Genomic DNA, 18418 nt, shown 5'->3' with positions numbered 1-18418 from the left:
CGACAGCATCGTAAAGACTTTTTTAACGATAGCCTTCCCTATTAGAGTGTCGGCTCTCTGCGGCTCAAGGAACAGATTCCCGTCTGATTCTGTATTTCCCAAACACCCTGCGCCAAATTATCCCTTCAGCCAACTCGAGCACTTACAAAGTTATTTGCACCCTCCTTCAGCGTATTTTATTTTTCAACAGCATCGTTAAGACCTTTTTAATGATAGCCTTCCCTATTAGAGTGTCGGCTCTCTGCGGCTCAAGGAACAGATTCCCGTCTGATTCCATATTTCCCAAACACCCTACGCCAAATTAACCCTTCAGCCAACTCGAGCACTTACAAAGTTATTTGCACCCTCCTTCAGCGTATTTTATTTTTCGACAGCATCGTTGAGACCTTTTTAATGATAGCCTTCCCTATTAGAGTGTCGGCTCTCTGCGGCTCAAGGAACAGATTCCCGTCTGATTCCATATTTCCCAAGCACCCTGTGTCAAATTATCCCGTCAGCCAACTCGAGCACTTACAAAGTTATTTGCACCCTCCTTCAGCGTATTTTATTTTTCGACAGCATCATAAATATCTTTTTAACGATAGCCTTTCCTATTAGAGTGTCAGCTCTCTGCGGCTCAAGGAACAGATTCCTGTCTGATTCCGTATTTCCCAAACACCCTGTGCCAAATTATCCCTTCAGCCAACTCGAGCACTTACGAAGTTATTTGCACCCTCCTTCAGCGTATTTTATTTTTCGACAGCATCGTAAAGACCTTTTTAATGATAGCCTTCCCTATTAGAATGTCAGCTCTCTGCGGCTCAAGGAACAGATTCCCGTCTGATTCCATATTTCCCAAACACCCTGCGCCAAATTATCCCTTTAGCCAACTCGAGCACTTACAAGGTTATTTGCACCCTCCTTGGCACTCCTGTTCTCTCAGCATATTTTATTTTTCGTATTTTTATTTTTAACGATAGCCTTCCCTATCAGAGTGTCGGCTCTCTGCGGCTCAAGGAACAGATTCCCGTCTGATTCCGTATTTCCCAAACACCCTGCGCCAAATTATCCCTTTAGCCAACTCGAGCACTTACAAGGTTATTAGCACCCTCCTTGGCACTCCTGTTCTCTCAGCATATTTTATTTTTCGTATTTTTATTTTTAATGATAGCCTTCCCTATCAGAGTGTCGGCTCTCTGCGGCTCAAGGAACAGATTCCCGTCTGATTCCGTATTTCGCAAGCACCCTGCGCCAAATCATCCCTTCAGCCAACTCGAGCACTTACAAGGTTATTTGCACCCTCCTTGGCACTCCTGTTCTCTCAGCATATTTATTTTTCGTATTTTTATTTTTAACGATAGCCTTCCCTATCAGAGTGACAGCTCTCTGCGGCTCAAGGAACAGATTCCCGTCCGATTCCGTATTTCCCAAGCACCCTGCGCCAAATCATCCCTTCAGCCAACTTGAGCACTTACAAGGTTACTTGCACCCTCCTTGGCACTCCTGTTCTCTCAGCATATTTTATTTTTCGTATTTTTTATTTTATTTTTCGTATTTTTATTTTTAACGATAGCCTTCCTATTAGAGTGTCAGCTCTCTGTGGCTCAAGGAACAGATTCCCGTCTGATTCCGTATTTCCCAAGCACCCTGCGCCAAATTATCCCTTCAGCCAACTCGAGCACTTACAAAGTTTTTTGCACCCTCCTTGGCACTCCTGTTCTCTTAGCATATTGTATTTTTCGTATTTTTTATTTTATTTTTCATATTTTTAATGATAGCCTTCCCTATCAAGTGTCAGCTCTCTGCGGCTCAAGGAACAGATTCCCGTCTGATTCCATATTTCCCAAGCACCCTGCGCCAAATCATCCCTTCAGCCAACTCGAGCACTTACAAGGTTATTTGCACCCTCCTTGGCACTGCTGTCCTCTCAGCATATTTTATTTTTCATATTTTTTATTGTATTTTTTGTATTTTTATTTTTAACGATAGCCTTCCCTATCAGAGTGTCAGCTGTCTGCGGCTCAAGGAAAAGATTCCCGTCCGATTCCGTATTTCCCAAGCACCCTTCGCCAAATTATCCCTTCAACCAACTCAAGCACTTACAAAGTTATTTGCACCCTCCTCGGCACTCCTGTTCTCTCAGCATATTTATTTTTCATATTTTTATTTTTAACGATAGCCTTCCCTATTAGAGTGTCAGCTCTCTGCGGCTCAAGGAACAGATTCCTGCCTGATTCCGTATTTCCCAAGCACCCTGCGCCAAATCATCCCTTCAGCCAACTCAAGCACTTACAAGGTTATTTACACCCTCCTTGTCTCTCAGCATATTTTATTTTTCGTATTTTTGATTGTATTTTTCGTATTTTTATTTTTAACGCTAGCCTTCCCTATCGGAGCGTCGGCTCTCTGCGGCCCAAAGAACAGATTCCCGTCCGATCCCGTATTTCCCAGGGCCCCAGCACAGGGCACCGCCCCGGATGGGAATTTCGTAGAGGCTGCTGCGTCTACTACAGTTCCACTTGGAAGGTAGGAAAATCTAGTGGGAAAAGCCGGGGGCTGGGTGTCAGGACATCTGGGTTTTCATACCGCTGGCCTGCTGTGTGATTTGGGGCAAGTTACGTCAACTCTCTGGGGCTCAGTTTCCACCTCGGTAAAATTCATTCATTCATTCATTCGTATTTACTGAGCGCTTACTGTGTGCGGAGCACTGTACTAAGCGCTTGGGAAGGCCAAGCTGGCAGCATAGAGAGACGGTCCCTACCCCACAACGGGCTCACGGTGTAGAAGGGGGAGATGGCGGTGAGGTAGATCGTGGGGGACGGGGGCCGTGTCCGATCCGATAACCTTGCCCCGGCGCTTAACGCTCCGTAAGTACTTAATAAATCAATCAATCGTATTTATTGAGCGCTTACTGTGTGCAGAGCACTGTACTAAGCGCTTAATAATAAATAAATAATAATAAATGCTTAAGTATTATTTCCAGTTAGCTAATATCATCATCATCAATCGTATTTATTGAGCGCTTACTGTGTGACTAAGCGCTTGGGAAGTACAAATTGGCAACATCTAGAGACGGTCCCTACCCAACAGTGGGCTCACAGTCTAAAAGGGGGAGACAAAGCCAAACATACTACCAAATAAAATCATCATCATCAATCATATTTATTGAGCGCTTACTGTGTGCAGAGCACTGTACTAAGCGCTTGGGAACTACAAATTGGCAACCTATAGAGACGGTCCCTACCCAACAGTGGGCTCCCAGTCTAAAAGGGGGAGACAAAACCAAACATACTACCAAATAAAATCATCATCATCAATCGTATTTATTGAGCGCTTACTGTGTGCAGAGCACTGGACTAAGCGCTTGGGAAGTACAAATTGGCAACATCTAGAGACGGGCCCTACCCAACAGTGGGCTCACAGGCTAAAAGGGGGAGACAAAACCAAACATACTACAAAAGAAAATAGAATAGATATGTACAAGTAAAATAAATATGAGACATTAAGGTCGGGCACAGGGGACTGAATTCCCGAAACCGCTTCCTATGCCAGTTCGAAAAACTTCCCAGTCCCCGGGGTGATTTTCTGCCGGCGCTGCGCTGATTCACGATCTTTTCTTTATAAATATTTCTGCACAGAAGTCGAGTGAAATAAACCGTCCTGAGAACACAGCACATCCTGTACTAAATGTTTTCATTCCTGAAATGCCCCGTCTGCTGCTCTCCTCAAAGTCAGGCCCGTCGTTCATTCATTCATTCATTCATTCAATCAATCGGATTTATTGAGCGCTTACCGTGTGCAGAGCACTGGACTAAGCACTTGGGAAGTACGACATTCCCACCGGCCACCTTCCCCTGGTCCATCATCTACCTGATTCCCTTCGAACATACGTACCGCCCCTCTTTGAATTTCCAAAAGCGACCGTTCTCCGGCACGGTGATTCTGAGATCATCTGGTTTTTGGGGGAGGTTTAAAAACCCTATTTATTAAAGCGTTTACTAAACATGCCATTCATTCATTCATTCAGTCGTATTTATTGAGCGCTTACTGTGAGAAGAGCGTAAGTACCCCTTCTCCTCTTTGAATTTCCAAAAGCGACCGTTCTCCGGCACGGTGATTCTGAAATCATTTGGTTTTGGGGGGTGGTTTAAAAATCCTATTTATTAAAGCGTTTACTAAACATGCCATTTATTCATTCATTCAGTCAGTCATATTTATTGAGCGCTTACTGTGTGCAGAGCATACGTCCCGCCTCTCCTCTTTGAATTCCCAAAAGCGACCGTTCTCCGGCACGGTGATTCTGAAATCATCTGGTTTGGGGGGTGGTTTAAAAATCCTATTTATTAAAGCATTTACTAAACATGCCATTCATTCATTCATTCATTCAGTCGTATTTATTGAGTGCTTACTGTGTGTAGAGCATACGCACCGCCTCTCCTCTTTGAATTTCCGAAAGCGACCGTTCTCCGGCACGGTGATTCTGAAATTATCTGGTTTTGGAGGGCGGTTTAAAAATCCTATTTATTAAAGCATTTACTAAACATGCCATTCATTCATTCATTCAGTCGTATTTATTGAGCACTTACTGTGTGCAGAGCATACGTCCCGCCTCTCCTCTTTGAATTTCCAAAAGCGACCGTTCTTCGGCACGGTGATTCTGAAATCATCTGGTTTTGGGGGGCGGTTTAAAAATCCTATTTATTAAAGTGTTTACTAAACGTGCCATTCATTCATTCATTCAATCGTATTTATTAAGCGCTTACTGTGTGCAGAGCATACGTCCCGCCTCTCCTCTTTGAATTTCCAAAAGCGACCGTTCTCCGGCACGGTGATTCTGAAATCATCTGGTTTCGTGGGGTGGTTTAAAAATCCTATTTATTAAAGCGTTTACTAAACATGCCATTTATTCATTCATTCAGTCAGTCATATTTATTGAGCGCTTACTGTGTGCAGAGCATACGTCCCGCCTCTCCTCTTTGAATTCCCAAAAGCGACCGTTCTTCGGCACGGTGATTCTGAAATCATCTGGTTTGGGGGGTGGTTTAAAAATCCTATTTATTAAAGCATTTACTAAACATGCCATTCATTCATTCATTCATTCAGTCGTATTTATTGAGTGCTTACTGTGTGTAGAGCATACGCACCGCCTCTCCTCTTTGAATTTCCAAAAGCGACCGTTCTCCGGCATGGTGATTCTGAAATTATCTGGTTTTGGAGGGCGGTTTAAAAATCCTATTTATTAAAGCGTTTACTAAACGTGCCATTCATTCATTCAATCATATTTATTGAGCGCTTACTGTGTGCAGAGCACTGTACTAAGCGCTTGGGAAGTACAAGACATTTCCCCCTTCCACCGACCACCTTCCCCTGATCCATCATCTACCCGATTCCCTTCGAACATACGTACCGCCCCTCTTTGAATTTCCAAAAGCGACCGTTCTCCGGCACGGTGATTCTGAAATCATCTGGTTTTGGGGGGCAGTTTAAAAATCCTATTTATTAAAGCGTTTAGTAAACGTGTCATTCATTCATTCATTCAATCGTATTTATTGAGCGCTCACTGTGTGCAGAGCATACATACCACCTCTCCTCTTTGAATTTCCAAAAGCAACCGTTCTCCAGCACAGTGACTCTGAAATCATCTGGTTTTGGGGGGCGGTTTAAAAATCCTATTTATTAAAGCGTTTACTAAACGTGCCATTCATTCATTCATTCAATCGTATTTATTGAGCGCTTACTGTGTGCAGAGCATACGTCCCGCCTCTCCTCTTTGAATTTCCAAAAGCGACGTTCTCCAACACGGTTATTCTGAGATCATCTGGTTTTGGGGGGCGGTTTAAAAATCCTATTTATTAAAGCGTTTAGTAAACGTGTCATTCATTCATTCATTCAATCGTATTTATTGAGCGCTTACTGTGTGCAGAGCATACATACCACCTCTCCTCTTTGACTTTCCAAAAGCGACCGTTTTCCGGCACGGTGATTTTGAAATCATCAGGTTTTGGGGCGCGGTTTAAAAATCCTATTTATTAAAGCGTTTACTAAACGTGCCATTCATTCATTCATTCAGTCGTATTTATTGAGCGCTTACTGTGTGCAGAGCATACGTACCGCCTCCCCTCTTTGAATTTCCAAAAGTGACAGTTCTCCGGCACGGTGATTCTGAAATCATCTGGTTTTGGGGGGCGGTTTAAAAATCCTATTTATTAAAGCGTTTAGTAAACGTGCCATTCATTCATTCATTCAATCGTATTTATTAAGCGCTTACTGTGTGCAGAGCATACGCACCGCCTCTCCTCTTTGAATTTCCAAAAGCGACCGTTCTCCGGCACGGTGACTCTGAAATCATCTGGTTTTGGGGGATGGTTTAAAAATCCTATTTATTAAAGCGTTTAGTAAATGTGCCATTCATTCATTCAATCGTATTTATTGAGCGCTTACTGTGTGCAGAGCATACGTACCGCCTCTCCTCTTTGAATTTCCAAAAGCGACCGTTCTTCGGCACGGAGAAAAGAATAAATAGAATAAATAAATAGAATAGAATAAATAAATAGAATAAATATGTACAAGTAAAATAGAGTAATAATAAATATGTACAAACATATATACAGGTTTAGTACGGTGGTGCCCGCCACTGTACTAAGCGCCAAGGTAGCTGCAAGGTAACAGGTTGAACACAATCCCCGTCCCACGCGAGACTCACAGGAGGGAGGAGGATTTAATCCTCATTTTACAGAGGAGGTAACTGAGGCACCAAGAAGGGAAGTGACTGGCCCAAGGTCACCCGGCAGGCAGGCGGAGGAGCTGGGATTGGAACCCAGATCCTCCGGCTCCCGGGATCGAGCTCTTTCCACTAGGCCACCCTGCTTGGCTGTGGGAAAACAGCTGATGTTTATTACTCTATTTTATTTCAATCAATCAATCCATCGTATTTATTGAGCGCTTACTGTGTGCAGAGCGCTGTACTAAGCGCTTGGGAAGTCCAAGTTGGCAACATATAGAGACAGTCCCTACCCAACAGCGGGCTCACAGTCGAGAAGGGGGAGACCGAGAATAAAAGAAAACATGTTAACAAAATTCATTCATTCAATCGTATTTATTGAGCGCTTGCCGTGTGCAGAGCGCTGTACTAAGCGCTTGGGAAGTCCAAGTCGGCAACATCTAGAGACGGGCCGTACCCACCAGCGGGCTCACAGTCTAGAAGGGGGAGACAGACAACAAAACCAAACATACTAACAAAATAAAATAAATAGAATAGATAAATAATACTATCTATAATAAATAGATAGTAAATAAATAGATAGATAGATAGATACAAAACCAAACATGCTAACAAAATAAAATAAATAGAATAGATAAATAATACTATCTATAATAAATAGATAGTAAATAAATAGGGTAATAAATATGTACAAACATATATACATATTTGTACATATTTATTCTATTTATTTTAGAGTCTTCTAGACTGTGAGCCCACTGTAGGGTAGAGACCGTCTCTAGATGTTGCCCACTTGGACTTCCCAAGCGCTTAGTACAGTGTTCTTCACACAGTAAGCACTCAATAAATATGATTGAATGAATGAATTTTGTTAACATGTTTTCTTTTTTTCTTGGTCTCCCCCTTCTAGACTGTGAGCCCGCTGTTGGGTAGGGACCGACTCGAGATGTTGCCAACTTGGACTTCCCAAGCGCTTAGTCCAGTGCTCTGCACGCAGTAAGCGCTCAATAAATACGATTGAATGAATGAATGAATGAATTTTGTTAATATGTTTTGTTTTGTTCTCGGTCTCCCCCTTCTAGACTGTGAGCCTGCTTCTGGGGAGGGACCGTCTCTCTATGTTGCCAACTTGGACTTCCCAAATGCTTAGTCCAGTGCTAGGCACACAGTAAGCGCCCAATAAATACGATTGAAAGGAATGAATGAATGAATAAATACGATTGAATGAATGAATGAATGAATTTTGTTAATATGTTTTGTTGCCTGTCTCCCCCTTCTAGACTGTGAGCCCACTGTTGGGTAGGGACCGTCTCTAGATGTTGCCAACTTGGACTTCCCAAGCGCTTAGTACAGTGCTCTGCACAGAGTAAGCGCCCAATAAGGACGGTTGATTGATTGATTGATTGTTGGGCTGCCTTTAAAAGCATAATGGGATGAGATGCTCAAGCGGTGTATCTGTCTCAGACAACAAACGACTCCCATTTGTTGCCAACTTGTCCTTCCCAAGCGCTTAGTCCAGTGCTGTGCACACAGTAAGCGCTCAATAAATACGATCGATTTGGAATATGACACCCGGGTTGGCCGTCTCCCCCATCTAGACTGTGAGCCCGCTGTTGGGGAGGGACCGTCTCGAGATGTTGCCGACTTGGACTTGCCAAGCGCTTAGTCCAGTGCTCTGCACACAGGAAGCGCTCAATAAATGCGATTGATTGATTTTAGTAAGCGCTCAATAAATACGATTGAACGAACGAATCTTCTGCCGGAGAAGGGTAGGGTGTTTGAGCGCCCTTGCAGTCTCACTTCGGAATCTCGATGATGAAATCTCTTAAGGAGCTGGGCGTGCCCGCCCCGATTCGAAGCCCGGCCTTTTAATTACTTTTTTTAAGCCCAAATTACTAGTTAAGCTCATGTTATAATCACCCTGAGCATGAAAGGACAAAACAGTTTAACTGCCAAGCTATAATTTGACACATAGAGATATAAAGCCAGTGAGACAACTGCCTCGGGGCGCCCCATCACGGGGGCAGCGGCAGTTAAAATTTTGAAAGCGCCCGCCCACCCGTATGAGCCGAGACCTGGGGGGGAAACTGAGGAATCTGGAGTCGGGGCTCCGACAGCCTTCTGACTGACAGCATTGCGATACTCCGTCGCGTAATGGCGCCACGATGAATGACGTCATTAGGATACTCGGTCGCGTAATGGCGCCACGATGAATAACGTCATTATGATCCTCCATCGCGTAATGGCGCCACGATGGGTGGCGTCATTACGATACTCCATCGCGTAATGACGCCACGATGAGTGACATCATTATGATACTCCATCGCATAATGGCGCCACGATGAATGGCGTCATTACGACACTCGATCGTGTAATGGCGCCACGATGAATGACGTCATTACAGTACTTCATCACGTAATGGCGCCACGATGAATGACGTCATTGGGATACTCCATCGTGTAATGGTGCCACGATGGGTGGTGTCATTACGATACTCCATCGCGTAATGGCGCCACAGTGAATGACATCGTTATGATACTCCGTCGCGTAATGGCACCATGATGAATGACGTCATTACGATACTCCATCGTGTAATGGCGCCACGGTGAATGACATCATTACGATACTCCATCGCTTAATGGCGCCACGATGAATGACGTCCTTACGATACTCCGTCGTGTAATGGCGCCACGATGAATGACATCGTTATGATACTCCATAGTGTAATGGCGCCATGGTAAATGACATCATTTTGATACTCCATCGCGTAATGGTGCCACGATAAATGACGTCATTACGATACTCCGTCGCGTAATGGCGCCATGATGAATGATGCCATTATGATACTCCATCGTGTAATGGCACCACGATGAATGACGTCATTACGATACGCCATTGCATAATGGCGCCATGATGAATGACGTCACTATGGTACTCCGTCACGTAATGGCGCCACGATGAATGACATCATCACGATACTCCGTCGCGTAATGGCGCCACGGTGAATGACGTCATTACGATACTCCGTTGCGTAATGGCGCCACGATGCATGACATTATTATGATACGCCATCGCGTAATCGCACCAAGATGAGTGACATCATTATGATACGCCATCGCGTAATGGCGCCAAGATGAGTGACGTCATTATGATACTCCATCGCGTAATGGCGCCACGATGAATGACGTCAGTATGATACTCCATCGCATAATGGTGCCACGATGAATGACATCATTACGATACTCCATTGCGTAATGGCGCCATGATGAGTGACGTCATTACGATACTCCATCGCGTAATGGTGCCACAATGAGTGACATCATTATGATACTCCATCGCGTAATGGCGCCACGATGAATGACCTCAATATGACACTCCATCGCTTAATGGCACCATGATGAATGGCGCACAGTCTAGAAGGGGGAGACAGACAACAAAACAAAACATATTAACGAAATAAAATAAATAGAATAAACATGTACAAATAAAATAGAGTAATAAATACGTACAAACATATATACAGGTGCTGTGAGGAGGGGAAGGAGATAAGCGGGGGGGATGGACTTGGACTCCCCAAGCGCTTGGTGCAGTACTCTGCACACAGTAAGCGCTCAATAAATACGATTGAATGAATGAATGAATGAATTTTGTTAATACGTTTTGTTCTCGGTCTCCCCCTTCTAGACGGTGAGCCCGCTGTTGGGTTAGGCGTTTCATAATGACGTATCATAATGACGTCATTCATCGTCATTCATCGTCTCCGTATGTTGCCAACTTGGACTTCCCAAGCGCTTAGTCCAGTGCTCTGCACCCAGTAAGCGCTCAATAAATACGATTGAATGAATGAATGAATGAATGAATGGGGAGGGAGAGAGGAAGGAGGGAGCTCAGTGTGGGAAGGCCTGCCATTAAAATCCGGACCCTGCGTTTGCTCCCAGGCTAACTCCTGTAATGATAATAATAATAATGATGGTAATAAGCGCTTACTCTGTGCCAAGCACTCGTGCTAAATACTGGGGTAGGTAGAAAATAATCAGATTGGACCCTGTCCCGGCCCCGCACGGAACTCGGCTGGACCATAATTGTTTGCCCACTGACGCTTCGCAGGCCGAGAAAATGGCTATTTTATTAAAGGCTCCGGTGACTACAGCAAGCTACAGTGCTCAGTAATAATAATAATGGCATTTATTAAGCACTGACGATGTGCAGAGCACTGTACTAAGCGCTGGGGAGGTTACAAGGTGATCAGGTGGTTTCATGGGGGGCTCACAGCCTTCACTGAGAAGCAGCGTGGCTCAGTGGGAAAGAGCCCGGGCTTTGGAGTCGGAGGGCATGGGTTCAAATCCCGGCTCCGCCAATTGCCAGCTGGGTGACTTTGGGCAAGTCACTTCACTTCTCTGGGCCTCAGTTACCTCATCTGGAAAATGGGGATTAAGACTGTGAGCCCCCCGTGGGACAACCTGATCACCTTGGAACCTCCCCAGTGCTTAGAACGGTGCTTTGCACATAGTAAGCGCTTAATAAATGCCATTATTATTATTATTATTATTATTATTATTATCCCCAATCCCCATTAGTGCTAGCTCCTTCTCTGCCAACTTGGACTTCCCAAGTGCTTAGTCCAGTGCTCTGCACACAGTAAGCGCTCAATAAATGCGATTGACTGAATGAATGAATGAATTAATGAACATATAGAGACGTTCCCTACCCAAAAGCCTGTGTATATATGTATTTACTACTCTATTTATTTTACTTGTACATATCTATTCTATTTATTTTATTTTGTTAATATGTTTGGTTTTGTTCTCTGTCTCCCCCTTGGTAGACTGTGAGCCCACTGTTGGGTAGGGACCGTCTAGATGTTGCCAACTTGCCCTTCCCAAGCGCTTAGTCCAGTGCTCTGCACACAGTAAGCGCTCAATAAATACGATTGAATGAATGAATGAATGAATGAATGAACATATAGAGACAGTCCCTACCCAACAGTCTGTATATATGTATATACCTGTATATATGTATATATGTTTGAACGTATTTACTACTCTATTAATTTGTTTTACTTGTACATATTTATCCTGTTCATTTTATTTTGTTAATATGTTTGGTTTTGTCCTCTGTCTCCCCCTTCTAGACTGTGAGCCCGCTGTTGGGTAGGGGCCGTCTCTAGATGTTGCCAACTTGTACTTCCCAAGCGCTTAGTACAGTGCTCTGCACACAGTAAGCGCTCAATAAATACGATTGAATGAATGAATGAATATATAGAGACGGTCCCTACCCAACAGCCTGTATATATGTATATATGTTTGTACGTATTTGCTCATCTATTTATTTTACTTGTACATATTTATTCTATTCATTTTATTTTGTTAATATGTTTTGTTTTGTTCTCTGTCTCCCCCTTCTAGACTGTGAGCCCGCTGTTGGGTAGGGACCGCCTCTGTATGCTGCCAACTCGGACTTCCCAAGCGCTTAGTACAGTGCTCTGCACACAGTAAGCGCTCAATAAACCCGATTGAATGAATGAATTTTGTTAATATGTTTTGTTTTGTTGTCTGTCTCCCCCTTCTAGACTGTGAGCCCGCTGTTGGGTAGGGACCGTCTCTAAATGTTGCCAACTTGTCCTTCCGAAGCGCTTAGCCCAGTGCTCTGCACACAGTAAGCGCTCAATAAATACGATTGAATGAACGAATGACTACCCTCCCCTGAAACTGGAAGGCGTTTCACCAATTTACCCAGCGATATCTCCAGTCGGGAGTCGTCTAAGGGTCTGCCAAAGGGCTGGGAGAGGGATGGAAAACCCTAGTTGATATTGATTCAAGGGGAAACCGCAGCTCGGTGTTGAATTTTCCCAGGCGTGGCGAACCTGGAATGTATTTTGCTATCAAACTGAGCAGTCTGGAGGAACAGGTTCCCTTCTGTGTCACTCCCAAGTTGGGGTGGAGTTCCCGGCAGTCGGAATGCATCTCCGGCTGGAGGCCGAGACGTAGTATTCATTCATTCATTCATTCAATTGTATTTATTGAGCGCTTACTGTGTGCAGAGCACTGTTCTAAGCTCTTGGGAAGTCCAAGTTGGCAACATATACAGTCCCTACCCAACAGCGGGCTCACAGTCTAGAAGGGGGAGACAGACAACAAAACACATTAACAAAATAAAATAAATAGAATAAATATTTACAGGTAAAATAAATAAATAAATGGAGTAATAAATACATACAAACTTATGTACATATATACAGGTGCTGTGGGGAGGGGAATCAATCAATCAATCGTAGTATGTATTTGTGTTGTGCCTTTTGGGGGAACAGAAATCAAAGAGGGGGGACGGCGAAGGCCCGGCGATGTGTCTTTTGGGGGAACAGAACCCGAAGAAGAAGAAGGCCCGGTGGTGTGTCTTTTTGGGGAACAGAAACCAAAGAGGGGGGATGAAGAATCAATCAATCGTATTTATTGAGCGCTTACTGTGTGCAGAGCACTGTACTAAGCGCTTGGGAAGTCCAAGTCGGCAACATGTAGAGACGGTCCCTACCCAACAGTGGGCTCACAGTCTAGAAGGGGGAGACAGAGAACAAAACCAAACATATTAACAGAATAAAATAAATAGAATAGATAGGTACAAGTAAAATAAATAAATAAATAGAGTAATAAATATGTACAAACATATCTACATATATACAGGTGCTGTGGGGAAGGGAAGGAGGTAAGACGGGGGATGGAGAGGGGGATGAGGGAGAGAGGAAGGAGGGGGCTCAGTCTGGGAAGGCCTCCTGGAGGAGGTGAGCTCTCAGTAGGGCAAGAAGAAGAAGGCCCAGTGATGTGTCTTTTTGGGGAACAGAACCCGAAGAAGAAGAAGGCCCGGTGATGTGTCTTTTTGGGGAATAGAAACCAAAGAGGGGGGACGAAGAAGGCCCGGTGATGTGTCTTTTGGGGGAACAGAACCCAGAGAAGAAGAAGGCCCGGTGATGTGTCTTTTTGGGGAACAGAACCCGAAGAAGAAGAAGAAGGCCCGGTGATGTGTCTTTTTGGGGAACAGAACCCGAAGAAGAAGAAGAAGGCCCGGTGATGTGTCTTTTTGGGGAACAGAACCCGAAGAAGAAGAAAAAGGCCCGGTGATGTGTCTTTTGGGGGAACAGAACCCGAAGAAGAAGAAGGCCCGGTGATGTATCTTTTTGGGGAACAGAACCCGAAGAAGAAGAAGGCCCGGTGATGTGTCTTTTTGGGGAACAGAACCCGAAGAAGAAGAAGGCCCGGTGATGTGTCCTTTTGGGGAACAGAACCCAAAGAAGAAGAAGGCCCGGTGATGTGTCTTTTTGGGGAACAGAACCCGAAGAAGAAGAAGGCCCGGTGATGTGTCCTTTTGCGGAACAGAACCTGAAGAAGAAGAAGGCCTGGTGATGTGTCTTTTTGGGGAACAGAACCCGAAGAAGAAGAAGAAGGCCCGGTGATATGTCTTTTTGGGGAACAGAACCCGAAGAAGAAGAAGGCCCGGTGATGTGTCTTTTTGGAGAACAGAACCCGAAGAAGAAGAAGGCCCGGTGATGTGTCTTTTTGGGGACCAGAACCCGAAGAAGAAGAAGGCCCGGTGATGTGTCCTTTTGGGGAACAGAACCCGAAGAAGAAGAAGGCCCGGTGATGTGTCCTTTTGGGGAACAGAACCCGAAGAAGAAGAAGGCCCGGTGATGTGTCTTTTTGGGGAACAGAACCTGAAGAAGAAGAAGGCCCAGTGATGTGTCTTTTTGGGGAACAGAACCCGAAGAAGAAGAAGAAGGCCTGGTGATGTGTCTTTTTGGGGACCAGAACCCGAAGAAGAAGAAGGCCCAGTGATGTGTCCTTTTGGGGAACAGAACCCGAAGAAGAAGAAGGCCCGGTGATGTGTCTTTTGGGGGAACAGAACCCGAAGAAGAAGAAGAAGGCCCGGTGATGTGTCATTTTGGGGAACAGAACCCGAAGAAGAAGAAGGCCTGGTGATGTATCTTTTTGGGGAACAGAACCTGAAGAAGAAGAAGGCCTGGTGATGTGTCTTTTTGGGGACCAGAACCCGAAGAAGAAGGCCCGGTGATGTGTCTTTTTGGGGAACAGAACCCGAAGAAGAAGAAGGCCCGGTGATGTGTCTTTTTGGGGAACAGAACCCAGAGAAGAAGAGGAAGGCCTGGTGATGTGTCTTTTTGGGGACCAGAACCCGAAGAAGAAGAAGGCCCAGTGATGTGTCCTTTTGGGGAACAGAACCCAAAGAAGAAGAAGGCCCGGTGATGTGTCCTTTTGGGGAACAGAACCCGAAGAAGAAGAAGGCCCGGTGATGTGTCTTTTTGGGGAACAGAACCCGAAGAAGAAGAAGGCCCGGTGATGTGTCTTTTTGGGGACCAGAACCCAAAGAAGAAGAAGAAGGCCCGGTGATGTGTCTTTTTGGGGAACAGAACCCGAAGAAGAAGAAGGCCCGGTGATGGTCGCTGTCTCCCCGCCTGTTGTCAGGCCTTCTGGAGCAGTCTAACGACTGTGATGATCTTGAGAAAACACCACCAACTGAACGTGTACCTTGGTTCTTCTTTCTCCATATTGATGCAACTCCATCCCGTCGACGTGCACATACCTGAGCTCTGAGCTCTGAAGCGATAGCTCGAGATTGACCTCCTGGGGTGGAGAATTGGGTTTATTCGTTCAATCGTATTTATTGAGCGCTCACTGTGTGCAGAGCACTGGACTAAGGGCCTGGGAAGTCCAAGTTGGCAACATCTAGAGACGGTCCCTACCCGACAGCGGGGTCACAGTCTAGAAGGGGGAGACAGGCAACAAAACAAAACGTATTAACAAAATAAAATAAATAGAATAGATATGTACAAATAAAATAAAGAAATAAATTGAGTAATAAATCTGTACAAACATATATACAGGTGCTGTGGGGAGGGGGAGGAGGTAAGGCGGGGGGGATGGGGAGAGCACTGTACTAAGCACTTGGGAAGTCCAAGTCCCTACACAACAGCGGGCTCACAGTCTAGAAGGGGGAGACAGACAACAAAACAAAACATATCAACAAAATAAAATAAACAGGATAAATATGTACAAATAAAATAAAGAAATAGAGTAATAAATCCGTACAAACATATATACAGGTGCTGTGGGGAGGGGAAGGAGGTAAGGCCAGGGGGGATGGGGAGGGGGAGAGGAAGGGAGAGGAAATACGCCACATGTCTGCTGTGTGACCTTGGGCAAGTCACTTCACTTCTCTGGGCCTCAGTTCCCTCATCTGTAAAATGGGGATGAAGACTGTGAGCCGCCCCGTGGGACAACCTGATCACCTTATAACCTCCCCAGCGCTTAGAACAGTGCTTTGCACATAGTAAGCGCTAAATAAATGCCATTATTATTATTACAATTGATTGATCGATCGATTGATTGTTTTACCTTAATTCACTGCTCCTAACAAGGGCCTGCGCGTAAAGCGGCTGTAATTGCTCTGCTGAGAAGCAGCGTGGATTAATGGAAAGAGCACAGGCCCTGGGTTCCGTTCCTGCCTCTGCCAACTGCTTGCTGTGTGACCTTGGTCAGGTCATTTCTAATTGTGTCTCAGCTACCTCCCTGTGGGGTCAAATCCTCCTCCCTGCAATTTGGACTGTGACCCCCCCGCTTCAAGGCAACCTGAGAAACCCCAGCGCTTAGAACAGCGTTTAACCGCCAGTCAATTGACTTCATTTCTAATTGTGTCTCAAATCCTCCTCCCTGCAATTTAGACTGTGACCTTCAAGGCAACCTGCTAAACTTGATAATAATAATAATAATAATAATAATAATGAGGGCATTTGTTAAGCGCTTACTATGTGCACAGCACTGTTCTAAGCGCTGGGGGGAATACAAGGTGATCAAGTGTGCCAGCGCTTAGAACAGCGTTTAACCCCCCGTCAATTGACTTCATTTCTAATTGTGTCTCAAATCCTCCTCCCTGCAATTTAGACTGTGACCTTCAAGGCAACCTGCTAAACTTGATAATAATAATAATAATAATAATAATAATAATAATAATGATGGCATTTGTTAAGCGCTTACTATGTGCACAGCACTGTTCTAAGCGCTGGGGGGAATACAAGGTGATCAAGTGTGCCAGCGCTTAGAACAGCGTTTAACCCCCAGTCAATTCACTTCATTTCTAATTGTGTCTCAAATCCTCCTCCCTGCAATTTAGACTGTGACCACCCCCTTCAAGGCAACCTGCTAAACTTGATAATAATAATAATAATAATAATAATAATAATAATGGCATTTGTTAAGCGCTTACTATGTGCACAGCACTGTTCTAAGCGCTGGGGGGAATACAAGGTGATCAAGTGTGCCAGTGCTTAGAACAGCGTTTAACCCCCCCGTCAATTCACTTCATTTCTAATTGTGTCTCAAATCCTCCCTGCAATTTAGACTGTGACCGCCCCCCCTTCAAGGCAACCTGCTAAACTTGATAAACCCCAGCGCTTAGAATAATCAATCAATCAATCAATCGTATTTATTGAGCGCTTACTGTGTGCAGAGCACTGGACTAAGTGCTTGGGAAGTACAAGTCGGCAACATAGAGACAGTCCCTACCCAACTGTGGGCCCACAGTCTAAAAGTCTCACAGTCTCCATTTTTCCCCAGAAGAAATGATAATAATAATAATAATAATGGCATTTATTAAGCGCTTACTATGTGCAAAGCACTGTTCTAAGCGCTGGGGGTGATACAAGAACAGTGTTTAACCCCCAGTCAATTCACTTCATTTCTAATCGTGTCTCAAATCCCCCTCCCTGCAATTTAGACAGTGACCCCCCCTTCAAGGCAACCTGCTAAACTTGATAAACCCCAGCGCTTAGAATAATCAATCAATCAATCAATCGTATTTATTGAGCGCTTACTGTGTGCAGAGCACTGGACTAAGCGCTTGGGAAGTACAAGTCGGCAATGTATAGAGACAGTCCCTACCCAACAGTGGGCTCACAGTCTAAAAGGCTCACAGTCTCCATTTTTCCCCAGAAGAAATAATAATAATAATAATAATAATAATAATAATAATGGCATTTATTAAGCGCTTACTATGTGCAAAGCACTGTTCTAAGCGCTGGGGGGGATACAAGAACAGTGTTTAACCCCCAGTCAATTCACTTCATTTCTAATCGTGTCTCAAATCCCCCTCCCTGCAATTTAGACAGTGACCCCCCCTTCAAGGCAACCTGCTAAACTTGATAAACCCCAGCGCTTAGAACAATCAATCAATCAATCAATCGTATTTATTGAGCACTTACTGTGTGCAGAGCACTGGACTAAGCGCTTGGGAAGTACAAGTCGGCAATGTATAGAGACAGTCCCTACCCAACAGTGGGCTCACAGTCTAAAAGGCTCACAGTCTCCATTTTTCCCCAGAAGAAATAATAATAATAATAATAATAATAATAATAATAATGGCATTTATTAAGCGCTTACTATGTGCAAAGCACTGTTCTAAGCGCTGGGGGGATACAAGAACAGTGTTTAACCCACAGTCAATTGACTTCATTTCTAATTGTGTCTCAAATCCTCCTCCCTGCAATTTAGACTGTGACCTTCAAGGCAACCTGCTAAACTTGATAAACCCCAGCGCTTAGAACAATCAATCAATCAATCAATCAATCAATCGTATTTATTGAGCGCTTACTGTGTGCAGAGCACTGGACTAAGCGCTTGGGAAGTACAAGTCGGCAACATAGAGACAGTCCCTACCCAA

General features: G+C 44.7%; 1 protein-coding gene across 4 annotated transcripts in view; it reads left to right on the top strand.

The window, feature by feature from the left end:
• The window catches only part of LOC119941889 (zinc finger protein 436-like), a 58778-nt gene that overhangs the window by 15372 nt on the left and 24988 nt on the right, over positions 1–18418 (top strand). For 2 of the 4 annotated variants that reach the window (XM_038762420.1, XM_038762419.1), the window contains exon 2: positions 2361–2505. The exons of 1 other annotated variant lie outside the window; for it this stretch is intronic. The gene's annotated coding sequence lies outside the window, so the exon portion shown is untranslated. Of the gene's footprint in view, positions 1–2357; positions 2506–18418 lie in introns of all 4 variants that reach the window. One more of the 4 variants, XM_038762423.1, reaches the window with a different exon arrangement.

The sequence above is a fragment of the Tachyglossus aculeatus genome, chromosome 21, assembly GCF_015852505.1.
Source record: "Tachyglossus aculeatus isolate mTacAcu1 chromosome 21, mTacAcu1.pri, whole genome shotgun sequence".
NCBI classification, from domain to species: Eukaryota; Metazoa; Chordata; class Mammalia; order Monotremata; family Tachyglossidae; genus Tachyglossus; species Tachyglossus aculeatus.
This window is presented reverse-complemented; position numbering and strand designations above follow the sequence as displayed.